Source organism: Hylobates moloch, unplaced genomic scaffold (assembly GCF_009828535.3).
Source record: "Hylobates moloch isolate HMO894 unplaced genomic scaffold, HMol_V3 SCAFFOLD_8, whole genome shotgun sequence".
In the NCBI taxonomy this organism is placed as follows: Eukaryota; Metazoa; Chordata; class Mammalia; order Primates; family Hylobatidae; genus Hylobates; species Hylobates moloch.
In genome coordinates, this window is record NW_026652283.1 from 105,740,428 (window position 1) to 105,756,060 (window position 15,633).

Here is a 15,633-nt window from a genome sequence, read left to right on the forward strand (position 1 = left end):
TACCACAGGTTGCTAAGGGTGTAGCTTCTGGGGAAACTGAGGCACAAGAAGATTAAATGATTTTTCCCCAAGGTTTAGATAACTTGGGAGTTATCTAAATATACCTCAATAACTGACAGAGGTAAAACTAAAACCCAAGTCTCCCAACTTCCACTATTAGTACTAATACTATTACTACTTTCTACTTCAAAGGATTGTGGTAAGACAAAATTTAGAGTGCTTGCTTCTGCAGCACATACACTAAAATTGGAATAAATGAAAGATTAGCATGGCCCCCGTGCAAGGATAACATGCAAATTCATGAAGCGATTTAAATTTAAAACAATTTTTTAAATTAAAATATTGGCTGGGCTCAGTGGCTCATGCCTATAATCCCAGCACTTTGGGAGGCCGAAGCAGGCAGAACACTTGAGGTCAGGAGTTTGAGATCAGCCTGGCCAACATGGTGAAACCCTGTCTCTACTAAAAATAAAAAAAAATAGCTGGGCGTGGTGGCTCATGCCTGTAATCCCAGCACTTTGGGAGGCTGAGGCCGGCGGATCACTGGAGGTCAGGAGTTCGAGACCAGCCTGGCCAACATGGTGAGACCCCGTCTCTACTAAAACATACAAAATTAGCCAGGAGTGGTGGTGCATGCCTGTAATCCCAGCTACTTGGGAGGCTGAGGCAGGAGAATCACTTGAACCTGGGAGGAGAAGGTTGCAGTGAGCCAGGATGGCACCTTTGCACTCCAGCCTGGGAAATGAGTGAAACTTCATCTTAAAAAAAAAAAAGAAAAAAGAAATATTTCTTAATATGATTTTTTAAAAATAAAACAGAACTGATATGATAACTTTTTAAGCAGAGAATTATCTTTCTATTTTAAAATGTTACATCTGAGTTCTTTAGATTTCAAATTGCATTTGAACTGAACTTTCAAATTGTTGCTGATGTGAAGGAATGTCTTGATTCAGCTCTTTGTCTAGGGCCCTCTGTCTCAGGAAAGAAAATGCATTCTTCGGAGAATATAAAGCCTGCTATGACCCTGCTGAGTTATAAATAGTTTGTGCTATCCAGAAACAGTACTCGATTTGAAAATACCATTTTAAAGACATCATTTGTTGTTTGACTACCACTTCCTATTTCCTACAAAAATTGGAAAACTAGAATAGCAAGTCCTGTCCTCTTGGGACTTATTTCCTCATTTGTTTGATGTCCCCTCCAACTTGAAAATACTGTGTGTCACTTATTTGTGATATGAAATGAAAGTGAGATACCAGCATTCTGTTTTGATAACTTTTGAGGGTGCAGTGGAGAAAATATGACATCATTTAAAATTTTAAGAGGCAACCAGAGTTTGCATTAAGCAACTGCTATTTGCAGGCAACTTCCACAAGTCATTACTTCCCATCCTTTGGTCCTGAATGACTTTCTTAGCTTTCATTCCTCCCAAATGGAGCAGTCAAAAGACCATCAATCCAATCAAATATGGAGGTTAAAAAAACCGTCCGTGTAGGACAGGACATTCAGAACGGTGAAGCAAGCTCAGCAGACCCTCTCTCCAGCAAAACAACTCAAGCGGTGAAAATAATAAAAAGGCAATAATTTAAAGCCCCTGGAAATTGTTCAAAGGGTGTACAGGAAACAAAGAAAAAGTCCCACAAAAAATATATTAAACCTTTGTAGGAAGGGTCTGTGGCGGTTGAGCCACCTCCTGCTTCCTTACCCTCTGCACCCCCAGCTCAGCGTTAATGGTAATGCTACCCATTTTGCACCCTCCGCTCTGGGCATGTGTGGCCAAGATGATAGGGGCTCTCTTTTCATCCCCTCTTTCCACCTGCCAGTCTGAGGGTATGGTTTCACCCCTCCTGCCCCAGCCCTGTGTTGCAGAAGCTCTATTTTGGCAGCACCAACCTCCTTTTCCCTATCTTGCCTCCCTTGCTTGTAGGGTAGAAGTTCTACTCCAGGTGAAGCAGGCTGAGAATACTGGGGCCCCTGTCACCCCCACCCAGCTCACTCACTAGTAGTAGGGAGGTTCCATGCTGCAACGGACAAGCCAAGAAGAACAGGCTTATCCACAGCTGCCACAGCCGCCACCCCTTGTACCTACTTGCAGATCTGGACATTCATCACTCTGGGAAAAGTGGGTCCCTGATCCCAGCTCCTTGCAGTCTTGCACAGGTTCTGTCCCCGAGGAGAGGCAAGCCAAGATGACAAAGAGGCCAGGCATGACGGCTGGCGCCTGTAATCCCAGCACTTTGGGAGGCTGAGGCAGGACGATTACTTGAAGCAAGGAGTTGGAGACCAGCCTGGGCAACAAAACAAGACCCCATCTCTAAAAATAAAAATTTAAAAATTAGCTGAGCATGGTGGCGCACATCTGTAGTCCCAGGTACTAGGGAGGCTAATGTGGGAGGATCACTTGACCTTGAGGTTGAGGCTGTAATGAGCTATTCACTCAGCCTGGGTGAGAGAATGAAATCCTGTCTCAAAAAATAAACAAAAATAAAGTAAATAATCATATTGCAGTCTTCCCTGGCAGTCTGGAAGACCGTGTGCATGTCCAAGGCTGTACCCTTCCAGAGTGTGATCAGAGGAGTGACCAAAGAGCTCTAAGATAATAGAACATGAGAGAAAAAAGTAACCCCTTCCCCTACAACTGGGCTAGCAACCTTCAAGCCACACACATTTCGACAATAAACATCTAACTGCTAAGCAGGCTTAAGTACAACATTTGAACAATAAGCATGTGACCTGCCAGAAGTGATTCCTAGCCTAAGCGGCTAGGCTAAAAGAGAATAACAAGGTCAGAGAAATCTGAGGTTGAATGTCAGAGGCTGCACACTGCATGGGACAGAGACTTTGCAGGATTACTTTAGTCAAGTCGCTAAGCAAATAAATAAACCTCAGCAAACAATAACCATCACCACTAGCAGTGGCGTCAGTGTCCATAGTTGCTACAAAATATTACCTAAAATATTCAGTTTTCAACAAAAAATTGCCAGGCGTGCAAAAACAATACCAAATAAAAAAATAAGAAAGTGTGACCCATACACAAGAAAAAAAAAAGCCAGCAATAGAAACTGCCTTTGAAGGAGTCCAGATAGCGGACCTAGTAGACAAAGCTTCAAAACAGCTATTCTGATCGAGACTATCCTGGCTAACATGGTGAAACCCTGTCTCTACTAACAATCAAAAAAATTAGCCAGGCGTGGTGGCAGGCACCTGTAGTCCCAACTACTTGGGAGGCTGAGGCAGGAGAATGGCGTGAACCCGGGAGGTGGAGGTTGCAGTGAGCAGAGATTGTGCCACTGTACTCCAGCCTGGGTGACAGAGCAAGACTCTGTCAAATAAATAAACAAATAAAATAAAATAAAATAAAATATAAAAATAAAACAGCTATTCTAAGTATGCTCAAAGAACTAAAGAAAACCCTTCTCAGAAAACTAAAGAAAGATGATAGCAATGTCTTATCAGAAGAAAATAGCTAGAAATGTTCACAGGTGCCAGTTAAAAAACAAAAGAAAGAAAAGGCCAGGCACAGTGGCTCATGCCTGTAATCCCAGCACTTTGGAAGGCCAAGGCAGGCGGATCACTTGAGGTCAGGAATTCAAGACCAGCCTGGCCAACATGGTGAAACACTGTCTCTACTAAAAGTACAAAAATTAGCCAGGCGTGTTAGTGGGCACCTGTAATCCTAGCTACTTGGTAGGCTGAGGCAGAAGAATCACTTGAACCTGGGAGGCAGAGGTTGCAGTGAGCCGAGATCACGTCACCGCACTCCAGCCTGGGCGACAGAGTGAGATCCTGTCTCAAAAAAACAAAACAAAACAAAACAAAACAAAACAAAACAAACAAACAACAACAAAGAAAATATCAATAAAGAGAAACTATTAAATAGAACCAAATAGAAATTCTGGACATAGAAAGTACAAACAGAAATGAAAAATTTATAAAGGGGTTCAACAGTAAATTTGAGCTGGCAGAGAAATCCAAAGGAAGTCAGAAAGTTCTTTGAGCTAAATGAAAATAAAGACACGGCATATCAAAACTTATGGGATACAGCTAAAGTAGTGCTGAGAGGGAATCTTATAGCTATAAATGCCTATATTAACAAAGAGGAAAAATCTCCAATCAGTAACCTAAACTTCTACCTTGAGACTCTGGCAAAAGAAGAGCAAATTAAACTGAAGCAATTAGAAGGAAGAAAAGAATAAAAATTAGAGTAGAAATTAATAAAATAAAATAAAAAGTAGGAAAACAATAGAGACAATCAGTAAAAGCACAGTTGATTATTGAAAAGACGGACAAAAATGACAAAGCTTTAGCTAGATAGACCAAGAGAAAAAGAGAGAAGGCTCAAATTGCTAGAATCAGAAACGAAAGAGGAGACACTACTACTGACTTTACAGAAATACAAGGGATTATAAGGGCATACCATGGGCTGCATGCCAAAAAAAAGCAGATAATTTAGATGAGATGGAAAATTCATAGAGAGACATGTACTACTGAAACTGGTTAGAGAAGTAAAAAATCTGAATCGACCTATATCCGGTAAAGAGATCAAAGTAGTAATTAAAAAACTTCCTGTAAAAGAAAACTCAAGTCCAAGTGGCTTCACTGATACACTTCCCAACTCATTCTTAGAGGCTAGTATTTACCCTGATACCAAAATCAAAGACATTACAAGAAAAGAAAAACGGACCAACATCCCTTATGAATACAAAAATTCTCAAAAATACAAACATAAAATACTGCCAAACAGAATACAGCAACATATAAGGAGGTTTATACACCATGAGCAAGTGGGATTTATACCAGGAATACAAGGTGAGTTTACAGTCAGAAATCAATTAATGTAATACACACTATTAATAGAATAAAGCATCCATAGTAGAAAGGAAGAATTAAAACAACCTCTTTTTACAGATAACATGATCTTGTATATAAAAAAATCCCAAGGAATCTACTAAAAAACTATTAGAACTAGTAAACAAGCTCATCAAGGTAACAGGATATTAGATGAATATTCAAAAGTCAATTTTATTTCTGCTCACTAAAAATAAATATTGCAAAGATGAAATTAAAATAATTCAATTGATAATAGCATCAAAAAGAATAAAATAGGCATAAATTTAACAAAAATACACAATTTATACACTTAAGACTATAAAATATTGCTGAAATAAATTTAAAAGTCCTCAATGAATGCATTAGAATGGTGTAAATCATTGCTTGGAAGATTCAATATCACTAAAATGGCAACATTCCCCAAATGGAGTTATAGATTCAATGCAGTCTCTATCATAATCCCAGCTGGTCTGTGGTAGAAATTGATATACTTATCCTAAAATTCTCATGAACATGCAAGGGACCCAGAATAGACAAAACAACCTTGGAAAAGAAGATCAAAGTTGGAGGACTCACATTTCCTGATTTCAAAACTTGCTACCAAAGTTACAGTGATCAGGTCAGTTGCTGTGGCTCATGCCTGTAACCCCAGCACTTTGGGAGGCCAAGGTGGGAGGATTGTTTGAGTCCAGGAGTTCCAGACCATACCAGGCAACATAGGGTGGCCCTCGTCTCTACAAAAAAAACAAAACAACAACAACAAGAAAATTCAAAAATTAGCCAGGTGTGGTGGCACGCACTTGTAGTTCCAGGTACTCAGGAAGCTGAGGTGGGAGGATTGCATGAGCCAGGAAGACAGAGGCTGCAGTGAGCTGTGACCATGCCAACTGCACTCCAGCCTGGGTGACACAGCAAGACTTTGTCTCAAAAAAATAAATAAAAAATAAATTTAAAAAAGTTGTAGTAATCAATACAGTGTAGTACTGACATAGATATAGTCACATAGGTCAATGGAATAGAATTGAGAATCCAGAAATAAAGCTTTACATTTATCATCAGTTGGTTTTCTAAAAGAGTGCCACAACAATTCAGTGGAAAAAGAATAATCTTTTCAACAAATGGTGCTGAAACAAGTGGATATCCTTATGCAAAAGAATGCATTGCGTATCATATGGAAACATTTACTCCAAATGTATTGGAGAGCTAAATGCAAGAGTTAAAACCATAAAACCCACTGGGTGCAGTGGCTCATGCCTGTAATCCCAGCACTTTTGGAGGCGGTGGAGGGTGGATCATTTGAGGTCCGGAGTTCAAGATGAGCTTGACCAACATGGTGAAACCCCATCTCTACTAAAAACACAGAAATTAGCTGGGCGTGCTGTCAGGCACCTGTAATGCCAGCCACTCAGGAGGCTGAGGGAGGAGAATCATTTGAACCCTGGAGGCAGAGATTGCAGTGACCCGGGATCCTGCCACTGCACTCCAGCCTTGGTGACAGAGTGAGACTCTGTCTGAAAAAACAAACAAACAAACAGAAAAACTATAAAACTCTTAGAAGAGATTTCTTAAATACCCAAATTATAAGAAACAAAAGAAAGTATAGATAAAATCGGACTACATCAAAATTAAACACTTTTATGCATGGAAGGACATTATCAAGAAAGTGAAATGCCAACCTACAGAACGAAAGAAAATATTTGCAAATCATATATCTGATAAAGGATGTGCTTCCATATTACATAAAAAACTCTTGAGAATTAAAAAAACCACCCAATTAGCCAGGCGCAGTGGCTCATGCTGTAATCCCAGCACTCTGGGAGGCCGAGGCAGGCAGATCATGAGGTCAGGAGATCGAGACCATCCTGGCTCACACAGTGAAATCCTGTCTCTACAACAAAACACAAAAAAAATTAACTGGGCGTCGTGGCGGGCGCCTGTAGTCCCAGCTACTTGGGAGGTTGAGGCCGGAAAATCGCTTGCGTTCAGGAGGCGGAGTATGCAGTGAGCCGAGATCATGCCACGGCACTCCAGCCTGGGTGTCAGAGTGAGACTCCGTCTCAAAAACAAAAAACAAAAAGAAACCCAATTTAAAAATTGGGCAAAGTATTTGAGTAGACATCTTTCCAAATAAGATATATAGAATGCCAATAAGTCCATGAAAATATGCTAAATATCATTAGTCATTAGGGAAATGCAAATCGAAAGTACAAGATACCACTTTATACCCACTAGGATGACTATAGTAAAAAATACAGACTCTAACAAGTATTGGCGAGTATATGGAGAAATTGGAACACTTATGCACTGCTAGTGGAATTGTAAAACGGTGTAGCCTTATTAAAAGCAGTCTGGCAGTTCCTCAAAAAAGTTAAATATAGAATTACCATATGACTCAGCAATTCCACTCATAGGTATATACCCAAGAGAACTGAAAACATATGTCCACACACGAGCTTGAACATGTATGCCTGTAGCAGCATTATTGATAATAATTAAAAGTGGAACCAATGCAGACATTTATCAGTAGATGAATAAAGAAGATGTAGTATATCTGAATAATAGAATATTATTTGTCAATAAAAAGCAATGAAGTAGAAGTACTGATAGAGACTGTAACTTGGATGAACCTCAAAAACATTATGCTAAGTAAAATAAGCCAGTTCCAAAATATCACATGTTGTATAAGTCCTTTTATATGAAATGTCCATAAAAGACAAATCAACAGAGACACAAAGTAGATTAATGTCTGCTCAGGCCTGGGAGTTACTGTAGGCACGGGAATGATTGCTAATGGGTATAGGGCTGGTTTTTTGTTGATGTTGTTGCTTTTTTCTTTGAGAGACAAAAATGTTCTGAAAGTGGGTGGTCGTGGGGGTTGCACAACCCTGTGAATATATAAAAAATGTGAATTATATACATTAAATAAATAAATTGCATACTCTGTTAATCATATCTCAATGAGGCTGTTTAAAAACATCAGTGTATGTTTTCCTTGATGAAAAAAGAAATTAATTGTCAATCTTCCAAGTAGTTTAAAAATCTTAATGTCTCTTACTCAAAAATAAAAAGAGTATTTATGGTTTCAGAATCATCCATCCTGGGGAAAGATGACTAGAGCAATTTTCCAGATACATAGGATTGAAAACCAATGGGAACAGGTGGCACGAATTTAATTCCATTGATTGCTCCCAGACAGACTGCAAAAAGGGTTTTTGGAAAACACTAAATTAGAAAAAATACCTTATTTGTCTTAAAAATAACACAATTACCAGGAAGCTGTGGGTTTATATTTGGAAAGATCATTTTACATTACCAGTTTTTGCTATGAAATGAAATCTCTTTCAACTCAAAATTCTGGCAGATTTTTTTTTTCCCCATGGGGATTTTAAAATTTTATTCACATGCTTTTTAAAAAGAGAGAAACTTCTTTGTAATCATGATCTGTTTCTCATACTTTCCAGTGGCTGATTATATCCACATTTTTAAGCAGATGGCAGTTAAGGATACTAACAAAAAGAAAACATATTTTAATTTCCTTTATTAAATTGTGGTAGGAAGATAATCTTAGGATGATTAAATTAGAGAACTTAAATAACTCACTCCTTAGGAAAATGATGGCTGAAACCACAGAGCTACTTATGTAGTGACAATGGGAAACAAGTGGTCACAGGGAATGGGGAGAAGGCTTATTTTCTTTGTTAACAAAGAAACAAGGAGACTCTCTGTAATAGACAGCGCCATCTCCCCCTCACTCTATGCACAGCTCCAGATAGGATGGAAATTGCCGTGAGCCTTGGTGCTCTGCGCACACACACGAGATTGAAAACTTTAGCAGGTGATAATCTGCAACTCAGTGCGCTCAGCACTTTCTCTGGTTACACGGAATAAAACATGAAGGGTTTCCTCGATTTACCGCCACTTTCTCAGAACACCACGTGTGTGATGTGACCATCAAAAGCGACCTGCCATTCTCTTTCAAAGCAAAAATGCCATAACCTCTTCTTCAAGAGGCTTTTCCACTTTATTACGTTTTCTTGCTCAGTTCTGGGAAGTAGATATTTTCTATCAGGACAAGGAGAATAAGTCTTTTGAACTGTCAAATAGGATATTGCCTGTATTTCTTCACGGTATGAGTTACATGTGCTTCATCCCAGGAATATAAACTAGCCAGACAATAGGCCAGTCCACACATATGCAGGGATAACGTAGCACCCCTGACCTTTGTCAAACCTGCTGTGAATTACAGGATTTTATTGATGAAACTGTGGATGAAGCTGGTGCCAATACACCTCAGGGCCCTGACTGGCCCGTAGGTTAGGGGTTCATGAGACAAAGTGAAGCAGGGGAGGCTCTGACCCATGCCACTGGAGGGAAACACAGGCTAGACGTTTAGAAAACGAGACGTGGCTAGATTTTTTTTTCCTACTGAGACAGAGTCTCACACCATCGCCCAGGCTGGAGTGCAGTGGCCTGATCTTGGCTCACTGCAACCTCTGCCTCCCGGGTTCAAGCAACTCTCTTGCCTCAGCCTCCTGAGTAGCTGGGATTACAGGCAGGTGCCACCACGCCCGCCTTATTTTTTGTATTTTTAGTAGAGACAGGGCTTCACCATGTTGGCCAGGCTGGTCTCGAACTCTTCCCTCAAATGATCCACTTCCCTCAGCCTCCCAAAGGGCTGGGATTACAGGTGTGAGCCACTGCTCCCAGCCACTTGGCTAGATTAAGACTGCTTGTATATTCCATGTTTTAAGGGCTGATAATATTTGAACAAATAAAAAAAAAAGCATGGTACTAGCTATACAAAAGTTGAAAAGTACAGTAACTTTTGCTCCTGCTCTGCTTTCATAGTGGACATATTGGTTAAGACCATTCTCATACATTCTAGAAGAATCCAATTGGTTAGAAAGAATCAACTCTCCTCCAGGAAAGAGGACCTATTAGGCTGCCTGTTTTTCAGGATGTGTGATAGACTGAGTGCATATCCCATCCCACCCACTTTCCTCACCATGTTAACTGACGCCTCTCCATCGAGAGGTAGTGCCTATACTCCCTCCCCTTGAACCCAGGCAGACTTTTGTAACTGCCTTGACCCATCAGATGCAGTGGAAGTGATACGATTTGTGACTTCTGAGGTCATGAAAGCAACTTGGCTTCTGCTTGACTCTCTGTCTCTGTGGGTCACTTGTCCTTGGCACCCAGCCACCGTGTCAAGAGGGAAGCCCAGGCTGGGGACGCAGGCCATAGCCAGCATCAACTGCCAGACACCAAAGTCAGTGGACCTCCTGACAGCGCCAGCTCCCTGAATCCCTATTGGTTTAAGCCATTTTGTTTTGGGATAAGTTGTTATGCAGTGATAGAAAACTAATAAAAGAAAGATCTAGGCCTCTTCTTGGTAAAAAGCCGCAAGACAAGGGAAATTAAAGATATTTTAGGCTGGGCACAGTGGCTCATGCCTGTAATCCCAGCACTTTGGGGAACTGAGACAGGAGGACTGCTTGAGCCCAGGAGTTTGAGACCAGTTGGGCGATATAGTGAGACCCATCTCCACAAAAAATTTATAAATTAGCCAAGTGTGGTGGTGTGCATCTGCAGTCCCAGCTACTTGAGAGGCTAAGGCAGGAGGATTGCTTGAGCCCCAGAGGTCGAGGCTGCAGTGAGCTGTGATTGCACCACCACACTCCAGACTGTGTGACAGAGTAAAACTCTGTCCCGCCCCCGCAGGAAAACCCCCAAAACTCATTAGCTGTGTGATTTTGGGCAAGTTACTTAACATCTCTGTGCTCCAGGCTCCTTGCCTGTCAATGGAGCCAACATTAATATCTATTTCACAGATTTTTGTGAGGTTTAAAAGGGGTTAATACATATGAAGCATTTAGAAGAGGAGCTGGCATGTGTTCAATACTCTATGTTAGCATCATTGTAGTTATTATCCTGTGTTATAAACTGTTCCTTAAAATAAAACTCAAAGCAAATATGGTAAAACGCCAACATTGTTAAATCCCTGTGGTGTTTTTTTGAGTATTATTTCATTATTGATAGTTTGCTGTATGTTTGAAATAATTAATAATAAAATTGTGTTACACAAAAAGAGGCATGGTCTCAGTTCTAAGGTAGTTCACATGTTGGGGAGGTATATAAGTAACCTACCCCAGAGAACAGTTGTAGTGTACATGGTATGTGTGTGCATGTGCACAACGAGCTCAAATTCTTTCTTTCTCTTTCTTTTTTTCTCTTTTTCTCTCTTTTTTTTTTTTTTTTTTTTGAGATAAAGTTTATTTCTTGTTGCCCAGGCTTGGGTAAAATGGCATGATCTCAGCTCACTGCAACCTCCGCCTCCTGATTCAAGCAATTCTCCTGCTTCATCCTCCTAAGTAGCTGGGATTACAGGCACCCACCATCATGCCTAGCTAGTTTTTGTATTTTTAGTAGAGACAGGATTTAACGACGTTGGCCAGGCTGGTCTCGAACTGCTGACCTCAGGTGATCCGCCCTCATCCGCCTTCCAAAGTGCTGGGATTACAGGCGTGAGCCACCGTGCCCGGCTTCCTTTCTCCTCTCCTCCCCTCCCATACCCTCCCATCCCCTCCCTTCCCTTTCTTCCCTCCCTCCCTCCCTCTCTTCCTCCCTCCCTCCCTTCCTTCCTTTCTTCCTTCCTTCCTTTCTTCCTTCCTTCCTTTCTTTCTTCCTTCCTTCCTTCCTTCCTTCCTTCCTTTTTCTTTCTTCTTTCTTCCTTCCTTCCTTCCTTCCTTTCTTCTTTCTTTTTTCTTTCTTTCTTTCTTCCTTCCTTCCTTCCTTCCTTCCTTCCTTCCTTCCTTCCTTCCTTCATTCCTTCCTGTACCTATCATTGTCTCTTATTTTTAGTACAGTGTCTTACTCTGTCACTTAGGCTGGAGTACAGTGGGCCAAGACAGGTCACTGCAGCCTTGACCTCCTGGGCTCAAGTTATTCTCCTGCCTCAGTCTCCCGAGTAGCTGGGAACACAGGCATGCACCACCATGCCTGGCTAATTCTTTCATTTTTTTTTTTTTTTTGTAGAGATGGGGTCTCGAATTCCTGGCCTCAAACAATCCTCTTGACTCAGCCTTCCAAAGTGCTGGGATTACAGGCATGAGTCACTGTGCCTGGCCCTGAAATTTTCATCTTACCACCTGGCACCAGAATTCCTCTTAAGGAGAGAATAGTGTTTGTTTTGGAAAAACAACTTGATAAGCCACTTCAACTTGGGGTTGAAGGTGGGACCTTGAGGGCTGAGCGTTGGCAGAAGCTCAAGTATCAAAGAGACAGAATTACGCTGCTCTGCATGAGAAATTGGAGGGAGGAAAGTGAAGAATAGAGACAAGAGAGAGGATAAGAAAAAGGGAGACCTGAACAGTTGGGAGGCTAGGCTTACCCAGGGTGAAGGGTGTTTCTGTTAGGAATGTGTTCAGCAGCAAGTTGTAGAAAATGGGACAAGGGTACAGACAATTAGGAGCTTGTTTTTCTCTGATAGCAAGTAGTCCAGAGGCAGTTGGTTTTTGGCTGTGGTTCGGTAATGGTGTTGTGGCCTCACAGACTTCTAGCTACAGGGAGCATAAGTGACCAAGGGCATCAGCCATTGCACTTTAAAATCTATTGCAATGTTTGTGCAAAAGCCATGCATTCCATGGGTGGCTCCCAACTAACAGTTTATGCGGCAGGGATACCAAGGCCAATCCACTCCTGGAAGACCTGGGACTGCTCTGACAGCCACGTTTGGCTTGAAGACTCCTGGATGGCTTTGCTGAACTTGCCTTAGACTATAGAGCAGTCCAAGATGCCTTCACCCAATCTTCTCTCCCTCTCTTCTTGAGTTGGATAGAGTAAGACACCATCAAAATCTGGTGGCTCTCTTAGTCTTATTTGGCTCCCTCCCTATTTTCCCTTATACAGGCATATTCCCTAATAAGATCTTTGCCTATTTACTCTTATCTAGACATTTGCTTCCTGAAGGACTTAAACTAACACCATTGGTAACACTGAGATTTCTCTGGGCTTTCCCCCATGGTTGCAAAAAGGCCACCAGAGTTTGTACCATTACATCCATCTTCAAAAGCAAAAGAAGGAGCGAAGAAAAAAAACTGTACCCGAGCTGGGCATGCTGGCTCACACCTGTAATCTCAGCACTTTGGAAGGCTGAGTTGGGTAGATCACTTGAAGTCAAGAGTTTGAGACCAGGCTGGCCAACATGGTGAAAACTCGTCTCTACTAAAAACACAAAAATCAGCCAGGCATGGTGGCAGGCACCTGTAATCCCAGCTACTCAGGAGGTTAAGGCAGGAGAATTGCTTGAACCTAGGAGGTGGAGGTTGCAGTAAGCCAAGATCGTGCCACTGCACTCCAACCTAGGCAAGAGAGCTAGACTCTGTCTCAAAAAAAAAAAAACAAAAAACAAACAAACCCAAAACCAAAACCAAAAAAACAAACAACGAACCAAAAAAACAAGCTGCATCCATTACATCCATCTCTTTTATCAGAAAAGCAAAAGCTTTCACAGTAGCCTCCACAGACTCATATCCTAACATCCGATGAAGTTAATTGGACCATCCTTTCTTGAGCATCTTAACTGTCACATGAGGCATTGAAGAAACAGGTCAACACATGTAAGAGTTACTTCTGAGTTACATCACACGCTGAAAGAAATTTCCTCCAAAAGAGTATTTTGTGTCATAATTCAACATCTTGTGTATTCATTCTTGTCTGCAGTGTGCAAGAGCTCTGCCAGAATGTGTGTAATTGGGGGAATATTCAGTATTGTTTAAAAATGAAATGTTTTTATGAACACTCAAACCCCAAATGATTTTCCTAACACTAATGACACTAATAAAGCCTTTACCATATAGCTGTTGGCTCAGAGGGCTGAGGAAATTTAAGAGTAACTGTGTATTTCAACAGCTCCTGGAAAAAATCCCTGTATTTAATTTTGTAGCTTTTAAAGCTTCATTAGAGCATTTATCATTTTGTGTAAGAAACCAAGAAAACCATCAAAAAGCCATCTGACCTGTATACAATGCTTTCTTGAATAAGCCCTAAAAAATACTAAGATCACAGGAAATGATTAAAATGTATCTTTCCCAAGAAATTTGTAATTGGTAGAATTTATCCTACCAAAATGCCAGCTAGTATAGGCCTTTAAAACACAAGCTGCTCTTTGGAAAATAAAATTTTGGATTCCACAAATATTTATTTAGAAACTTCCACATGCCAGGTGCTGGACTAAGATTTGAATGAATCACGCAGAGTTCTCCATCTTCAGGGAACCATCTTCCAGTGGGGTTGCTATGATTTGATATGTCCCCTAAATTTTGTATGTTGGAAACTCAATCCCCAAATCCATATGTTGACTGGAGGCGGGGCTTTTGGGAGCTAATTACATTTGAATAAGGTCATCAGTGTGGAGACGCTGTGATGGAACTGGTGACTTCCTAAGAAAAGGAGAAGAGAGCTGAGTGAGCTGACGCACATACGCTTGCACTCCTGCTACGTGATCCCCTCCACCATGTAATCGTGCAGCACAAAGGCCCTCGCCAAATACTCTCGGACTTCCCAGTCTCTGAAACTGTGAGAAATAAATTTCTTCCTTTCTAAATTACCCAGTTTCATGTAGGGTTATAGCAACATAAAACAGACTAAGACAGAAAACTGGCATGGAGAAGTTTTGGCATGGGACTCTTGGTAATAATGAATGTTTGAAAACGTAGAAGCAACTTTGGAACTGGGAAGAGGCTGGAACAATTTTGAAGTAAATGCTGGAAAAAGGCTGTATTGCCATAAACGGAACATTAAGGGTGATTCTGCTGAGGGTTCAAAAGAAAAGAAGACTAGGGAAAGTCTGCAACTTCTTAGAGTGAAGTGGTGTGACCAGAACATTGATGGAAATATGGGCAGTAAAGGCCACTCTGATGAAGTCTCAGGCAGAATGCAGGAATAAGATATTGGAACTGGAGTAAAGGTCATCCTTATGACATTGTGGCAAAGAAGCTGGCTGAACTATGTCCATACCCAAGGGCCTTAGAGAAGATGGAACTTAAGAACAATGAACTAGGCTATCTGGTAGGAGAAACATCTAAGCAGCAAAGCACTCAGGCTACTGCATGGCTACTTTTAATACTTATTGTAAGATATGAAAGGAAACAGAAGGAGAAAAATTTGGAAAATGTGTAGCCTGGCCACATGAAGAGTAGAGATCAGTGCAAATAGAAAGGAGCCAGAGGCTATTCATCAAGATAGGAAAAGAATGACTCTAAAGGCATTTCAGAGACCTTTGAGGCTGCTCCTCTCATCACAGGCCCAGAGCTCTAGGAGATGAGAATGGTTTCAGGGGACTGACCCGGGTACCCTCCATGGGCTTCCTGCCTGGGGCTGCCTCAGATCTGTGCTTCAGATCCATAGAACCAACAGCATGCAGTTCCAGCCTGAGAAAGCCACAGGCACCCAACTCCAACCCTCAAGGACTGAAGTGTGAGCGCATTCTGGTGCTCCTTGACCACCTCAGCCATGGCTCAAGCAGGTCCAGGTGTGACTAGACCCACAATTCCAGAAGGCACAAGCCAGAAACTTTGGTAATATCCACATGGTGCTAATTCTGCAGACACACAGAATGCAAGAGCTGTGGGGCATAGCTTCCTCCGTGTAGATTTCAAAGGATGTCATGAACAGCATGGCTGCCCAGGCAGACTTGTTACAGGGCAGGACCACCACAGAATCCCTGCTTAGGCAATGCCAAGCAGAACTGTGAGGTCGCAGATGCTACAGAGAGTCCCCACTAGGGCAATGCCTAGTGGAGTA

General features: G+C 41.6%; 1 non-coding gene across 1 annotated transcript; it reads left to right on the forward strand.

Moving 5' to 3' along the window:
- Nucleotides 1–216: 216 nt before the first annotated feature.
- On the forward strand, nucleotides 217–320 carry LOC116473957 (U6 spliceosomal RNA). Its single transcript, XR_004249517.1, has one exon. It is a non-coding gene; the product is annotated as a U6 spliceosomal RNA (small nuclear RNA).
- The last annotated feature ends 15,313 nt before the right edge of the window (nucleotides 321–15,633 follow it).